The 13,828-nt window shown below is 56.8% G+C and overlaps 1 long non-coding RNA gene across 1 annotated transcript in view; it reads right to left on the bottom strand.

Annotated features, from left to right (window-relative positions):
• Positions 1 to 474: 474 nt before the first annotated feature.
• Positions 475 to 13,828, bottom strand: part of LOC125754756 (uncharacterized) — a 37,518-nt gene continuing 24,164 nt past the window's right edge. The window contains exons 2-3 of the long non-coding RNA XR_007409563.1: positions 5,618 to 5,654; positions 475 to 615 (exon numbers count right to left, since the gene is read on the bottom strand). This is a non-coding gene — a long non-coding RNA (uncharacterized LOC125754756). The remainder of the gene's footprint in view (positions 616 to 5,617; positions 5,655 to 13,828) is intronic.

Here is a 13,828-nt window from a genome sequence, read left to right as displayed (position 1 = left end):
CTGGTTCCCTCTTGGGTCTCACGTGGACATGTGATTCAGATCCCTGCCTGATCCTCACCTGTAACTGGTGATTCTCGTTCCCACATGGACATCATGTGGATCTGGTGGCTGCAGTGTTTCTAGCTTCTCATGTACCTCGTGACTCTGGTCCCCACCAGGGCCTCACCGGTACCTGTTGTGTGTGGTTGCCACCTGCACCTCACCTGGACCTGGTGATTCTGGTCTGCCCCTGAGACTACCCTGGATCTGGTGACTGTGGTCCCCACCTTGGCTGCACCTTGATTTTGGGCTCTCGTTCCCATCTGAGCCTCACCTGGCCCTGTTGACCATGGTCCTCAACTGGGCAAAATTGGGACCCGGTGACTGTGATCCACAACTGGACCTCACCTGGACCAGGTGACTCTGGTCCCCCTCTGGGTGTCACCGTGCCCTAGTGACTGTGAACCCCACTTTGGCCTGACTTGGACCTCCTGACCATGGTTGCCACCTGCGCTTGACCTCGAACTGTTGACTCTGGTTCTTTCAAGGGCCTCCCCTGGACGTGGTGATCCTGGTGCCCACATGGGCCTGACCTGGACCTGGTGACTCTTGTCACCACCGGGAACTCACCTGGACCTGCTTACGGTGTTCCACACCTGGGCCTCAAGTAGACCTGTTGACCATGGTCCCCAAGCCAGCCTCACATGGACATGTTGCCTCTGATCCCCACCGGGGCTTCACGTGTACCTGGTAACTCTGGTCCTCATCTGGGTCTCATCTGGACCTAGCGACTCTGGTCCCTACCTGGGCTTCACCTGGATCTGGTGACTCTGGTCCCCACCTGGACTTCACCTGGATCTTCTGTCTCTGGTCCACACCTGGACCTGACCTGCATCTGGTGACTCTGGTCCTCAGTTTGGCCTCATCTGGATCTGGCATCTCTCGTCCCCACTTTGACCTAACTCAGAACTGCTGAATCTTGCCCCACCTCGGCCGCACCCAGACTTGGTGACTCTTGTCCCCAGCTATGCCTCAATTCGACCTGATGAATCTGCTCCTCACGTGGGCCTCACATGGACCTGGGACTCAGCTTGATAGAGTGGCTTGGTTCCCACAAGGGGCTCACCAGATATAGCTGACTGTGGTCTTATTCTATGCCTCACCTGGTCCTAGCGATTCTGTTCCCATCTGGGCCTGCATGGCCCTAGTGACTCTGGTCCTCACCCAGGAATCATTAGGACCTGGATACTCTATTCCACACCTGTGCCTCACATTGACTATGGACTTCTGGTCCCATTCTGGGACTCAAACTAAACTAGTTACTGGTTCCCCTTTGGGCCTCACCCTTACCTGGTAACTCGGGTCACCCTTTGGGCTTCACTTCACCAGAGGAACCACACCTGGACCTGGTGACCTTGGTGTTCTTGTATACTCACATGTACCTGGTGACTCCAGTCCCCACTAGGGCCTCACCTGAATCTGGTGACTCTGGCCTGCCAGTTGGCCTCACCTAGACCTGGTGAGAGGGTTTGCCACCTAGGCCTCACACATAGCTGGTGACTCAGGTCCCCACGTGAGCCTCTTGGACCTGGTGAATCTGGTCGTTACCTGGTCCTCAACTGGGCAAAATTGGGACCCGGTGACTGTGATCCACAACTGGGCCTCACCTGGACCTGGTGAATCGGGTCCCCATCTGGGCCTCACCCAGTCCTGGTGACTTTGTTCCCCACCTGGATCTGATTGCTGTGGACTCTTTCTTGGCCTCACCTGGAATGTGACTCTGATCCTATCTGCGCATTACCCAGACCTGGTGACTCTGGTCCTCACCTGGGCATCTTTGGTACCTGGTGACTCTGTTCCACACCTGAGCCTCACCTGGACATGATGACTCTGGAACCTCTCTGGGCCTCATCCTGACCTGGGGACTCTGGTCCCCATCTGGATGTCACCTGGACCAGGTGATTCTGGTAGCCCTCTAGGCCTCAACTAGATCTGGTGACTCTGGTCCTCCACTGGACCTCACCTGGACCTAGTAAATATGCTCCATCTGGGTCTCATTGGACCTGGTTACTCTGGTCCCTACCTGGGCATCATCGGGATATGGTTCCACTGCATCGCCTGCAGATTGGCTTCAACTGGACCTGGTAAATCTGATCCCTACCTGAGCATCACCGGGACATGGTTCCTCTGCATGGCCTGCAGGTTGGCCTCACCTGGACCTGGTGAGTGTTATTGCCACCTGGGCCTCACCCATACCTGGTGACTCAGGTCCACGTGGGCCTCTTGGACCTAGTGAATCTGGTCCTTACCTGGTCCTTTCCCAGAACGGGGACTCTGGTCACCACCTGTGCCTCACCTGGACCTGGTGAATCTGTTACCTCTCTAGGCCTCAACAAGATCTGGTGACTCTGATCCTATCTGCACGTCACCCAGACCTGGTGACTCTGGTCCTCACCTGAGCATCATTGGGACCTGGTGACTCTGTTCCACACCTGAGCCTCACCTGGACATGATGACTCTGGAACTTCTCTGGGACAACCCTGACCTGGTGACTGTGGTCCCCATCTGGATGTCACCTGGACCAGGTGATTCTGGTACCCTTCTAGGCCTCAACCAGATCTGGTGACTCTGGTCCTCAACTGGGCCTCACTTGGACCTAATGAATATGCACCATCTGGGCCTCTTTAGGACCTGGTGACTCTGGTCCCTACCTGGGCATCATCGGGACATGGTTCCACTGCATGGTCTGCAGGTTGGCCTCACCTGGACCTGGTCAGTGGGGTTGCCACCTGGGCCTCACCTATGCCTGGTGACACAGGTCCCCACGTGGGCCTCACTTGGACCTGGTGAATCTTGTCCTTACCTGGTCTCACCCGGAACTGGTAAGTCTGGTCACCACCTGGATATCACCTGGATCTTGTGTATCTGGTCCCCATCTAGGCCTCACCCAGTCCTGGTGACTTTGTTCCCCACCTGGACCTGATTTCTGTGGACTCCTTCTTGGCCTCACCTGGAACTGGTGATCTGGTCCCCACCTGGACCTCTCCCGGACCTGGTGACTTTCTTTCAAACATGGATCTCACATGGATCTGGTGACTCTGGTACTCAGTTTGGCCTCACCTGGAACTGGCGTCTCTCGTCCCCACTTTGACCTAACTCAGAACTGCTGAATCTAGCCCAACTTAGGCAGCACCCAGACCTGGTGACTTTTGTCCCCAGCTATGCCTCAATTCGACCTAATGAATCTGGTCCTCACGGGAGCCTCACCTGGACCTGGGACTCAGCTGTAGAGTGGCTCTGGTTCCCGCAAGGGGCTCAGCTGATACTGCTGACTGTGGTCTTATTGTATGCCTAACCAGGACCTAGTGATTCTGTTCCCCATCTGGGCCTGCATGGCCCCAGTGACTCTGGTCCTTACCCAGGCATCATTGGGTGATGGACCCAATGATCCTCACCCTGGATACGCTATTACACACCTGGGCCTCACTTTGACCAGGGACCTCTGGTCCAATTCTGAGCCTCAAACTAAACAGGTTACTCTGGTTCCCCCTCTGGGGCTCACCCTTACCTGGTGACTCTGGTCACCCTTTGGGCTTCACTTCGGCCTGGTGAATCTGGTCCTTAGCTGGTCCACGCCTGGATGTGGTGACTGGTCGCCACCTAGGCATCACCTGGACTTGTTGAATCCTGTTGCCACCTGCGCCTCACCTGGACCTTGTGACTGTGGTCCCACCTGGACCTCACCTGGATCTCGTGGCCTCGTCTGGAACTTGTGACTCTTTTCCCACCTGGCATCAATGGGACATGGTTACTCTGTTCCCCACCTGGGCCTCACCTGGACATGATAACTTTGCTCCGCACTTTGGCCTCATCTGGTCCTGATGACTCTGGTCCCTCCACCTAGGCCTCAATCAGGACCTGGTGACTGTGGTCCCCACCTGGGACTCACCTGGACCTGGTGACTCTCGTTCCCAAATGAATCACACCTGGACCTGGTGACTGTGGTGTTCTTGTAGACTCACATTTACCTGGGGAGTCCGGTACCCACAAGGGCCTCACCTGCATCTGGTGACTCTGGCCTGCAGGTTGGCCTCACTTGGACCTGGTGAGTGGGGTTGCCACCTGGGCCTCACCCACACCTGGTGATTCATGTCCTCACGTTGGTCTCTTGGACCTGGTGAATCTGGTCCTTACCTGGTCCTCTCCCAGACCCGGGGACTCTGGTCACGACCTGGGCCTCACCTGGACCTGGTGAATCTGGTCCCCATCTGGGCCTTACCCAGTCCTGGTGACTTTGTTCCCCACGTGGACCTCATTGCTGTGGACTCTTTCTTGGCCTCACCTGGAACTGGTGACTCTGATCCTATCTGCGCGTCACCCAGATCTGGTGACTCTGGGCCTCACCTGAGCATCATTGGTACCTGGTGACTCTGTTCCACGCCTGAGCCTAACCTGGACATGATGACTCTGGAAACACTCTGGGCCTCTCCCTGAACTGATGCCTCTGGTCCCCATCTGGATGTCACCTGAACCAGGTGATTCTGGTACCCCTCTAAGCCTCAACCAGATCTGGTGACAGTGGTCCTCAACTGGGCCTCACTGGACCTAGTGAATATTCTCCATCTGGGTCTCATTTGGACCTGGTGACTCTGGTCCCTACCTGGGCATCATCGGGACATTGTTCCACTGCATGGCCTGCATATTGGCCTCACCTGGACCTGGTAACTCTGTTCCCTACCTGGGCTTATCGGGACATGGTTCCTCTGCATGGCCTGCAGGTGGGCCTCACCTGGACCTGGTGAGTGGGGTTGTCACGTGGGCCTCACCCTTACCTGGTAACACAGGTCCCCACCTGGGAATCACCTGGGCCTGGTGAATCTGGTCCTTACCTGGTCCTCACTCAGTCCTGGTGACTTTGTTCCCCACCTGGACCTGATTGCTGTGGACTCCTTCTTGGCCTCACCTGGAACTGGTGACTCTGATCCTAACTGGGCCTCACCCAGATCTGGTGACTCTGGTCCTCACCTGGGCATCATTGATACCTGGTTAGTCTGTTCCACACCTGAGCCTCACCGGGACATGATGACTCTGGAACCTCTCTGGGACTCACTCTGACCTGGTGACTCTGGTCCCCATCTGCATATCACCTGGACCAGGTGATTCTGGTACACCTCTAGGGCTCAAGGTGATCTGGTGACTCTGGTCCTCAACTAGGCCTCACCTGGACCTAGTGAATATACCCCATCTGGGCCTCATTTGGACCTGGTGACTCTAGTCCGTACCTGGGCATCATCGGGATATGGTATCACGGCATGGCCTGCAGGTTGGCCTCACCTGGACCTGGTGAGTGGGGTTTTCCTCAACTGGGCAAAATTGGGACCCGGTGACTGTGTTCCACAAGTGGCCTCACCTGGACCAAGTGACTCTGGTCCCCCTCTGGGTGTCACCATGTCCTAGTGACTGTGAACCCCACTTTGGCCTGACTTGGACCTGCTGACCCTGGTTGCCACCTGCGCCTGACCTCGAACTGTTGACTCTGGTTCTTTCAAGGGCCTCCCCTGGACCTGTTGATCCTGGTCCCCACCTGGGACTCACCTGGACGTGGTGACTCTTGTCACCACCGGGCCCTCACCGGGACCTGCTTACTGTGTTCCACACCTGGGCCTCAAGTAGACCTGTTGACCATGGTCCCCAAGCCAGCCTCACATGGACATGTTGCCTCTGATCCCCACCGGGGCCTCACGTGTACCTGGTAACTCTGGTCCTCACCTGGGCCTCATCTGGACCTAGTGACTCTGGTTCCCACCTGGACTTCACCTGGATCTGGTGACTCTGGTCCACCCCAGGACCTCTCCTGGACCTGGTGACTCCTTTCCAACATGGACCTCATGTGGATCTGGTGACTCTGGTCCTCAGTTTGGCCTCACCTGGACTTGGTGTCTCTCATCCCCACTTTGACCTAACTCAGAACTGCTGAATCTTGCCCCAACTAGGCCGCACCCAGACCTGGTGACTCTTGTCCCTAGCTATGCCTCAATTCGACCTGATGAATCTGGTCCTCACGTGTGCCTCACATGTACCTGGGACTCAGCTGGATAGAGTGGCTCTGGTTCCCACAAGGGGCACACCTGATACTGCTGACTGTGGTCTTATTCTATGCCTCACCAGGACGTAGTGATTCTGTTCCCCATCTGGGCCTGCATGGCCCTAGTGCCTCTGGTCCTCACCCAGGCATCATTGAGTGATGGACCCAATGATCCTCACCCTGGATACTCTATTCCACACCTGTGCCTCACTTTGACCAGGGACTTCTGGTCCCATTCTGGGCCTCAAACTAAACTGGTTACTCTGGTTCTACTGTGGGCCTCACCCTTACCTGGTGACTCTGGTCACCCCTTGGGCTTCACTAGGGTCTGGTGAATCTGGTCCTTAGCTGGTCCGCACCTGGATCTGGTGACTGGTCGCCACCTGGGCCTCACCTGGACTTGGTGAATCCTGTTGCCACCTGTGCCTCACCTGGACCTTGTGACTGTGGTCCCACCTGGACCTCACCTGGATCTGGTGGCTCTGGTTCCCATATGGGGCTCTCCTGGACCTGGTTCCTGTGGTCTCCATCTGGCCTCACTTGGAACACAATGACTCTAAACAATATTTGGGCCTCTCTTGTACCTGTTGACTCTGGTCCTTACTTGGGCATCACTGGGAGCTGGATACTCTGTTATATACCTGGGTCTCACCTGGACCGGTGACTGTGGTCCCACCTGAGCCTCACCTGGACGAGGTGACTGGTTCCCACAGGGAGCTCACCTGGACCTGGTGACTCAGATCCTCATATGGGCATCATGGGACCTGGTTTCTCACTTCCACATCGGGGCCTCACATGGACCTAGTGATTCTCGTCCCACTCTGGGCCTCACCCTGATGTGGTGAATCTGGTCCCCATCTAGGCCTCACCCAGTACTGGTGACTTTGTTCCCCACCTGGACCTGATTGCTGTGGACTCTTTCTTGGCCTCACCTGGAACTGGTGACTCTGAACCTATCTGCGCGTCACCCAGATCTGGTGACTCTGGCCCTCACCTGGGCATCATTGGTACCTGGTGACTCTGTTCCTCACCTGAGCCTCACCTGGACATGATGACTCTGGAACCTCTCTGGGCCTCTCCCTGACCTGGTGACTCTAGTCCCTAACTGGGCATCATCGGGACATGGTTCCACTGCATTGCCTGCAGGTTGGCCTCACCTGGATGTTGTAACTCTCGTCCTTACCTGGGTATCATCGGGACATGGTTCCTCTGCATGGCCTGCAGGTTGGCCTCACCTGGACCTGGGGTGCCTTGCCACCTGGCCTCACCAATACCTGGTGACTCAGGTCCCCACGTGGGCCTCATTTGGACCTGGTGAATCTGGTCCTTACCTGGTCGTCACCCGGAACTGGTATGTCTGGTCACCACCTGGGAATAACCTGGGCCTGGTGAATCTGGTCCCAATCTGGGCCTCACCCTGTCCTGGTGACTTTGTTCCCCACCTGGGCCTGATTGCTGTGGACTCTTTTTTGGCCTCACCTGGAACAGGTGACTCTGATCCTATCTGCCCGTCACCCAGACCTGGTGACTCTGGTCCTCACCTGGGCATCTTTGGTACCTGGTGACTCTGTTCCACACCTGAGCCTCACCTGGACATGATGACTCTGGAACCTCTCTGGGCCTCATCCTGACCTGGTGACTCTGGTCCCCATCTGGATGTCACCTGGACCAGGTGATTCTTGTACCCCTCTAGGCCTCAACAGGGTCTGGTGACTCTGGTCCTCCACTGGACCACACCTGGACCTAGTGAATATGCTCCATCTGGGCCTCATTGGACCTGGTGATTCTGGTCCCTACCTGGGCATCATCGGGACACGGTTCCACTGCATCGCCTGCAGGTTGGCCTCACCTGGACCTGGTAACCCTGGTCCCTACCTGGACATCATCAGGGCATGGTTCCACTGCATGGCCTGCAGGTTGGCCTCACCTGGACCTGGTAACTCTGGTTCCTACATGGGCATCATCGGGACAGGGTTCCTCTGCATGGCTCGAAGGATGGCCTCTCCTGGACCTGGTGAGTGTGGTTGCCACCTGTGCCTCGCCCGTACCTGGGGACACAGGTCCCCTCGTGGGCCTCTTGGACCTGGTGAATCTGGTCCTTACCTGGTCATCTCCCAGACCCGTGGTCTCTGGTCACCACCTGGGCCTCACCTGGACCTGGTCAATCTGGTCCCCATCTGGGCCTCACCCAGTCCTGGTGACTTTGTTCCCCACCTGGATCTGATTGCTGTGGACTCTTTCTTGGCCTCACCTGGAACTGGTGACTCTGATCCTATCTGCGCATTACCCAGACCTGGTGACTCTGGTCCTCACCTGGGCGTCATTGGGACCTGGATACTCTATTCCACACCTGGGCCTCTCTTTGACCAGGGACCTCTGGTCCCATTCTGGGCCTCAAACTAAACTGGTTACTCTGGTTCCCCTTCTGGGCCTCACCCTTACCTGGTATATCTGGTCACCCCTTGGGCTTCACTTGGGCCTAGTGAATCTGGTCCTTAGCTGGTCCGCACATGGATCTGGTGACTGGTCGCCACCTGGGCCTCACCTGGACTTGGTGAATCCTGTTGCCACCTGCGCCTCACCGGGACCTTGTGACTCTTTTCCCACCTGGCATCAATGGGACATGGTTACTCTGTTCCCCACCTGGGCCTCACCTGGACATGATAACTTTGCTCCACACTTTGACCTCAACTGGTCCTGATGACTCTGGTCCCCCCACCTAGGCCTCTATCTGGACCTGGTGACTCTGGTCCCCACCTGGTTCTCACCTGGACCTGGTGACTCTCGTTCCCACATGAACCACACCTGGACCTGGACTGTGGTGTTCTTGTAGACGGACATTTACCTGGTGACTCCGGTCCCCACTAGGGCCTCACGTGGATCTGGTGACTCTGGCCTGAAGGTTGGCCTCACCTGGACCTGGTGAGTGGGGTTGCCACCCCATACCTGGTGATTCAGTTCCCCACGTGGGCCTCTTGGACCTGGTGAATCTGGTCCTTACCTGGTCCACTCCCAGACCCGGGGACTCTGGACACCACCTGGGCCTCACCTGGACGTGTTGAATCTGGTCCCCATCTGGGCCTCACCCAGTCCTGGTGACTGTGTTCCCCACCTGGACCTGATTGCTGTGGACTCTTTCTTGGCCTCACCTGGAACTGGTGACTCTGATCCTATCTGCGCGTCACCAGATCTGGTCACTCTGGTCCTCACATATGGACCATTATGACCTGGACACTGTGTTCCAGACCTGAGCCTCACCTGAACATGATGACTCTGGAGCCTCTCTGGGCCTCACCCTGACCTGGTGATTCTGGTCCCCATCTGGATGTCACCTGGACCAGGTGATTCTGGTACCCCTCTAGGCCTCATCCAGATCTGGTGACTCTGGTCCTCAACTGGGCCTCACCTGGACATAGTGAATACATTCCATCTGGGGCTCATTTGGACCTGGTTACTCTTGTCCCTTCCTGGGCATCATCGGGACATGTCTCCACTGCATGACCTGCAGGTTGGCCTCACCTGGACCTGGTAACTCTGGTCCCTACCTGGGCATCATCGGGACATGGTTCCACTGCATGGCCTGTAGGTTGGCCTCACCTGGACCTGGTAACTCTAGTCCCAACCTGGGCATCATCGGGACTAGGTTCCTCTGCATGGCCTGCAGGTTGCCCTCACCTGGACCTGGTGAGTGGGGTTGCCACCTTGCCTCACCCATACCTGGTGACACAGGTCCCACGTGGGCCTCACTTGGACCTGGTGAATCTGGTCCTTACCTTGTCCTCACCCGGAACTTGTAACTCTGGTCACCACCTGGGAATCACCTGGGCCTGGTGAATCTGGTCCCCCTCTGGGCCTCACCCAGTCCTGGTGACTTAGTTCCCCACCTGGGCCTGATTGCTGTGGACTCCTTCTTGGCCTCACCTTGAACTGGTGACTCTGATCCTAACTGGGTCTCACCCAGATCTGATGACTCTGGTCCTCACCTGTGGACCATTATGACCTGGATACTTTGTTACACACCTGAGCGTCACCTGGATATGATGACTCTGGATCCCCTCTGGGCCTCAGCCTGACATGGTGACTCTGGTCTCCATCTGGATGTCACCTAGACCAGGTGAATCTGGTACCCCTCTAGGCCTCAACTTGACCTGGTGACTCTGGTCCTCAACTGGGCCTACGGGGACCTAGTGAACATGCTCCCCACCTGTGCCTCATCTGGACCTGGTGACTCTGGTTCTACCTGGGCATCATCGGGACATGGTTACTCTATTCAGCAGGAGCTGGTGAGTGTGGTTTCCACCTGCACCTCACCTGGACCTGATGATCCTGGTCTGCACGTGAGACTACTGTGGATCTGGTGACTGTGGTCCCCACCTGGGATTCACCTGGATTTGGGGACTCCGGTCCCCATCTGGGCCTCACCTGGCCCTGTTGACCATGGTCCTCAACTGGGCAAAATTGGGACCCGGTGACTGTGTTCCACAACTGGACCTCAACTGGACCTCATGACTCTGGTCCCACCTGGGCGTCACCAGGACCTGGTGTCTCTGGTACCCACCTGGGTAGCATCAGGATATGGTTACACTGTTCACTAACAGTGACTCAGCTGGACCTATTGACTCTGGTCTTCACCTGGGCCACACCTGGACATGGTGACACTGGTTCCCACATGGGTCTCACCTGGACATGGTGAGTCAAAGCCCAACCTGGTAGTAACCTGTAACTGGTGATACTCATTCCCACATGGACATATCATGGGGACCTGGTGGCTGCAGAGTTTCTAGCTTCTCATGTACCTCGTGACTCTGGTCCCCATCAGGGCCTCACCGGGACCTGGTGAGTGTGGTTGCCACCTGCACCTCACCTGGACCTTGTGATTCTGGTCTGCACCTGAGACTATCCTGGATCTGGTGACTGTGGTCCCAACCTGGGCTTACCTGGATTTGGGGACTCCGGTCCCTATCTGGGCCTCTCCTGGCCGTGTTGACCATGGTACTCAACTGGGCAAAATTGGGACCCGGTAACTGTGCCCTAGTGACTGTGAACCCCACTTTGGCCTGACTTGGACCTGTTGACCCTGGTTGCAACCTGCGCCTTACCTCGAACTGTTGACTCTGGTTCTTTCAAGGGCCTCCCCTCTACCTGGTGATCCTGGTCCCCACCTGGGGCTCACCTGGACGTGGTGACTCTTGTCACCACCAGGGACTCACTTGGACCTGCTTACTGTGTTCCACACCTGGGCCTCAAGTAGACCTGTGGACCATGGACCCCAAGCCGGCCTCACATGGACCTGTTGCCTCTGATCCCCCCCGGGGCCTCACGTGTACCTGGTAACTCTGGTCCTCACCTGGGCCTCATCTGCAACTAGAGACTCTGGTCCCCACCTGGGCTTCACCTGGATCTGGTGACTCTGGTCACCACCTGGACTTCACATGGATCTGGTGACTCTGGCCCCCACCTGCACCTCTCCTGGACCTCGTGACTCTCTTTCCAACATGGACCTCACCTGGATCTGGTGACTCTGGTCCTCACTTTGGCCTCACCTGGAACTGGTGTCTCTCGTCCCCACTTTGACCTAACTCAGAACTGCTGAATCTTTCCCCACCTAGGCCGCACCCAGACCTGGTGACACTTGTCCCCAGCTATGCCTCAATTCTACCTGATGAATCTGGTCCTCCCTTGGGCCTCACATGGACCTGGGACTCAGCTGTGTAGAGTGGCTCTTGTTCCCACAAGGGGCTCACCTGATACTGGTGAATCTGGTCTTTTTTTTTTAATTTTTTTAAATTTTTATTTATTTATGATAGTCACAGAGAGAGAGAGAGGCAGAGACACAGGCAGAGGGAGAAGCAGGCTCCATGCAGCGGGAGCCCGATGTGGGATTCGATCCCGGGTCTCCAGGATCGCGCCCTGGGCCAAAGGCAGGCGCCAAACAGCTGCGCTACCCAGGGATCCCTGAATCTGGTCTTATTCTATGCCTCAACAGGACCTAGTGATTCTGTTCCCCATCTGGGCCTGCATGGCCCTAGTGACTCTGGTCCTCACCCAGGCATCATTGGGACCTGGATACTCTATTCCACACCTGGGCCTCACTTTGACCAGGGACCTCTGGTCCCATTCTGTGCCTCAAACTAAACTGGTTACTCTGATTCCCCCTCTGGGACTCACCCTTACCTGGTAAATCTGGTCACCACTTGAGCTTCACATGGGCCTGGTGAATCTGGTCCTTAGCTGGTCCGCACCTGGATCTGGTGACTGGTCGCCACCTGGGCCTCACCTGGACTTGGTGAATCTTGTTGCCACCTGCGCCTCACCTGGACCTTGTGACTGTGGTCCCACCTGGACCTCACCTGGATCTGGTGGCTCTGGTTCCCATATGCGGCTCTCCTGGACCTGGTTCCTGTGGTCTCCATCTGGCGTCACCTGGAACACAATGACTCTGATCCATTTTTGGGACTCTCCTGGACCTGTTGACTCTGGTCCTTAACTGGGCATCATTGGGACCTGGATAATCTCTTATATACCTGGGCCTCACCTGGACCTGGTGACTGTGGTCCCACCTGGGCCTCACCTGGAGGAGTTCACTGGTTCCCACAGGGACCTCACTTGGACTTGGTGACTCAGGTCCTCATATGGGCATCATGGCACCTGGTTTCTAGTTCCACATCGGGGCCTCACCTGGACCTAGTGATTCTCGTCCCCCACTGGGCCTCACCCTGACGTGGTGACTCTGGTCCCCACCTGGATATCACCAGAACCGGGTGACTCTGGTCCCCCTCTGGGACTCACCCGGAGCTGGGGACACTGGTCCTAAACCTGGCCTGAACAGGACCTGGTGAATCTACTCCTCACTTAGGCCTCATCTGGACCTTGTGACTCTTTTCCCATCTGGCATCAATGGGACATGGTTACTCTGTTCCCCACTTGGGCGTCACCTGGACATGAAAACTTTGCTCCACACTTTGGTCTCAACTGGTCCCGATGACTCTGGTCCCCCCACCTAGGCCTCAATCTGGACCTGGTGACTGTGGTCCCCACCAGGTTCTCACCTGGACCTCGTGACTCTCGTTCCCACATGAACCACACCTGGACCTGGTGACTGTAGTGTTCTTGTAGACTCACATTTACTTGGTGACTCCGGTCCCCACTAGGGCCTCACCTGGATCTGGTGACTCTGGCCTGCAGGCTGGCCTCACGTGGACCTGGTGAGTGGGGTTGCCCCCTGGGCCTCACCCATACCTGGTGACTCAGGTCCCCACGTGGGTCTCTTGGTCCTGGTGAATCTGGACCTTACCTGGTCCTCTCCTAGACCCGGGGAGTCTGGTCACCACCTGGGCCTCACCTGGACCTGGTGAATCTGGTCCCCATCTGGGGCTCACCCAGTCCTTGTGTCTTTGTTCCCCACCTGGACCTGATTGCTGTGGAGTCTTTCTTGGCCTCACCTGGACCTGGTGACTCTGATCCTATCTGCGCGTCACCCATACCTGGTGACTCTGGTCCTCACCTGGGCATCATTGGTACCTGGTGACTCTGTTCCACACCTGAGCCTCCCCTGGAAATGATGACTCTAGGCCTCTCTGGGCCTCACCCTGACCTGGTGACTCTGGTCCCCTTCTGGATGTCACCAGGACCAGGTGTTTCTGGTACCGCTCTAGGACTCAACCAGATCTGGTGACTCTGGTCCTCAACTGGGCCTCACCGGGACCTAGTGAACATGCTCCCCACCTGCGCCTCTTCTGGAACTAGTGACTCTGGTTCTACCTG

Source organism: Canis lupus, unplaced genomic scaffold, assembly GCF_003254725.2.
Source record: "Canis lupus dingo isolate Sandy unplaced genomic scaffold, ASM325472v2 SANDYSCAFF078, whole genome shotgun sequence".
Taxonomy (NCBI): Eukaryota; Metazoa; Chordata; class Mammalia; order Carnivora; family Canidae; genus Canis; species Canis lupus.
Note: the sequence above shows the minus strand (reverse complement) of the source record. Positions and strands in the feature narration are given on the sequence as shown.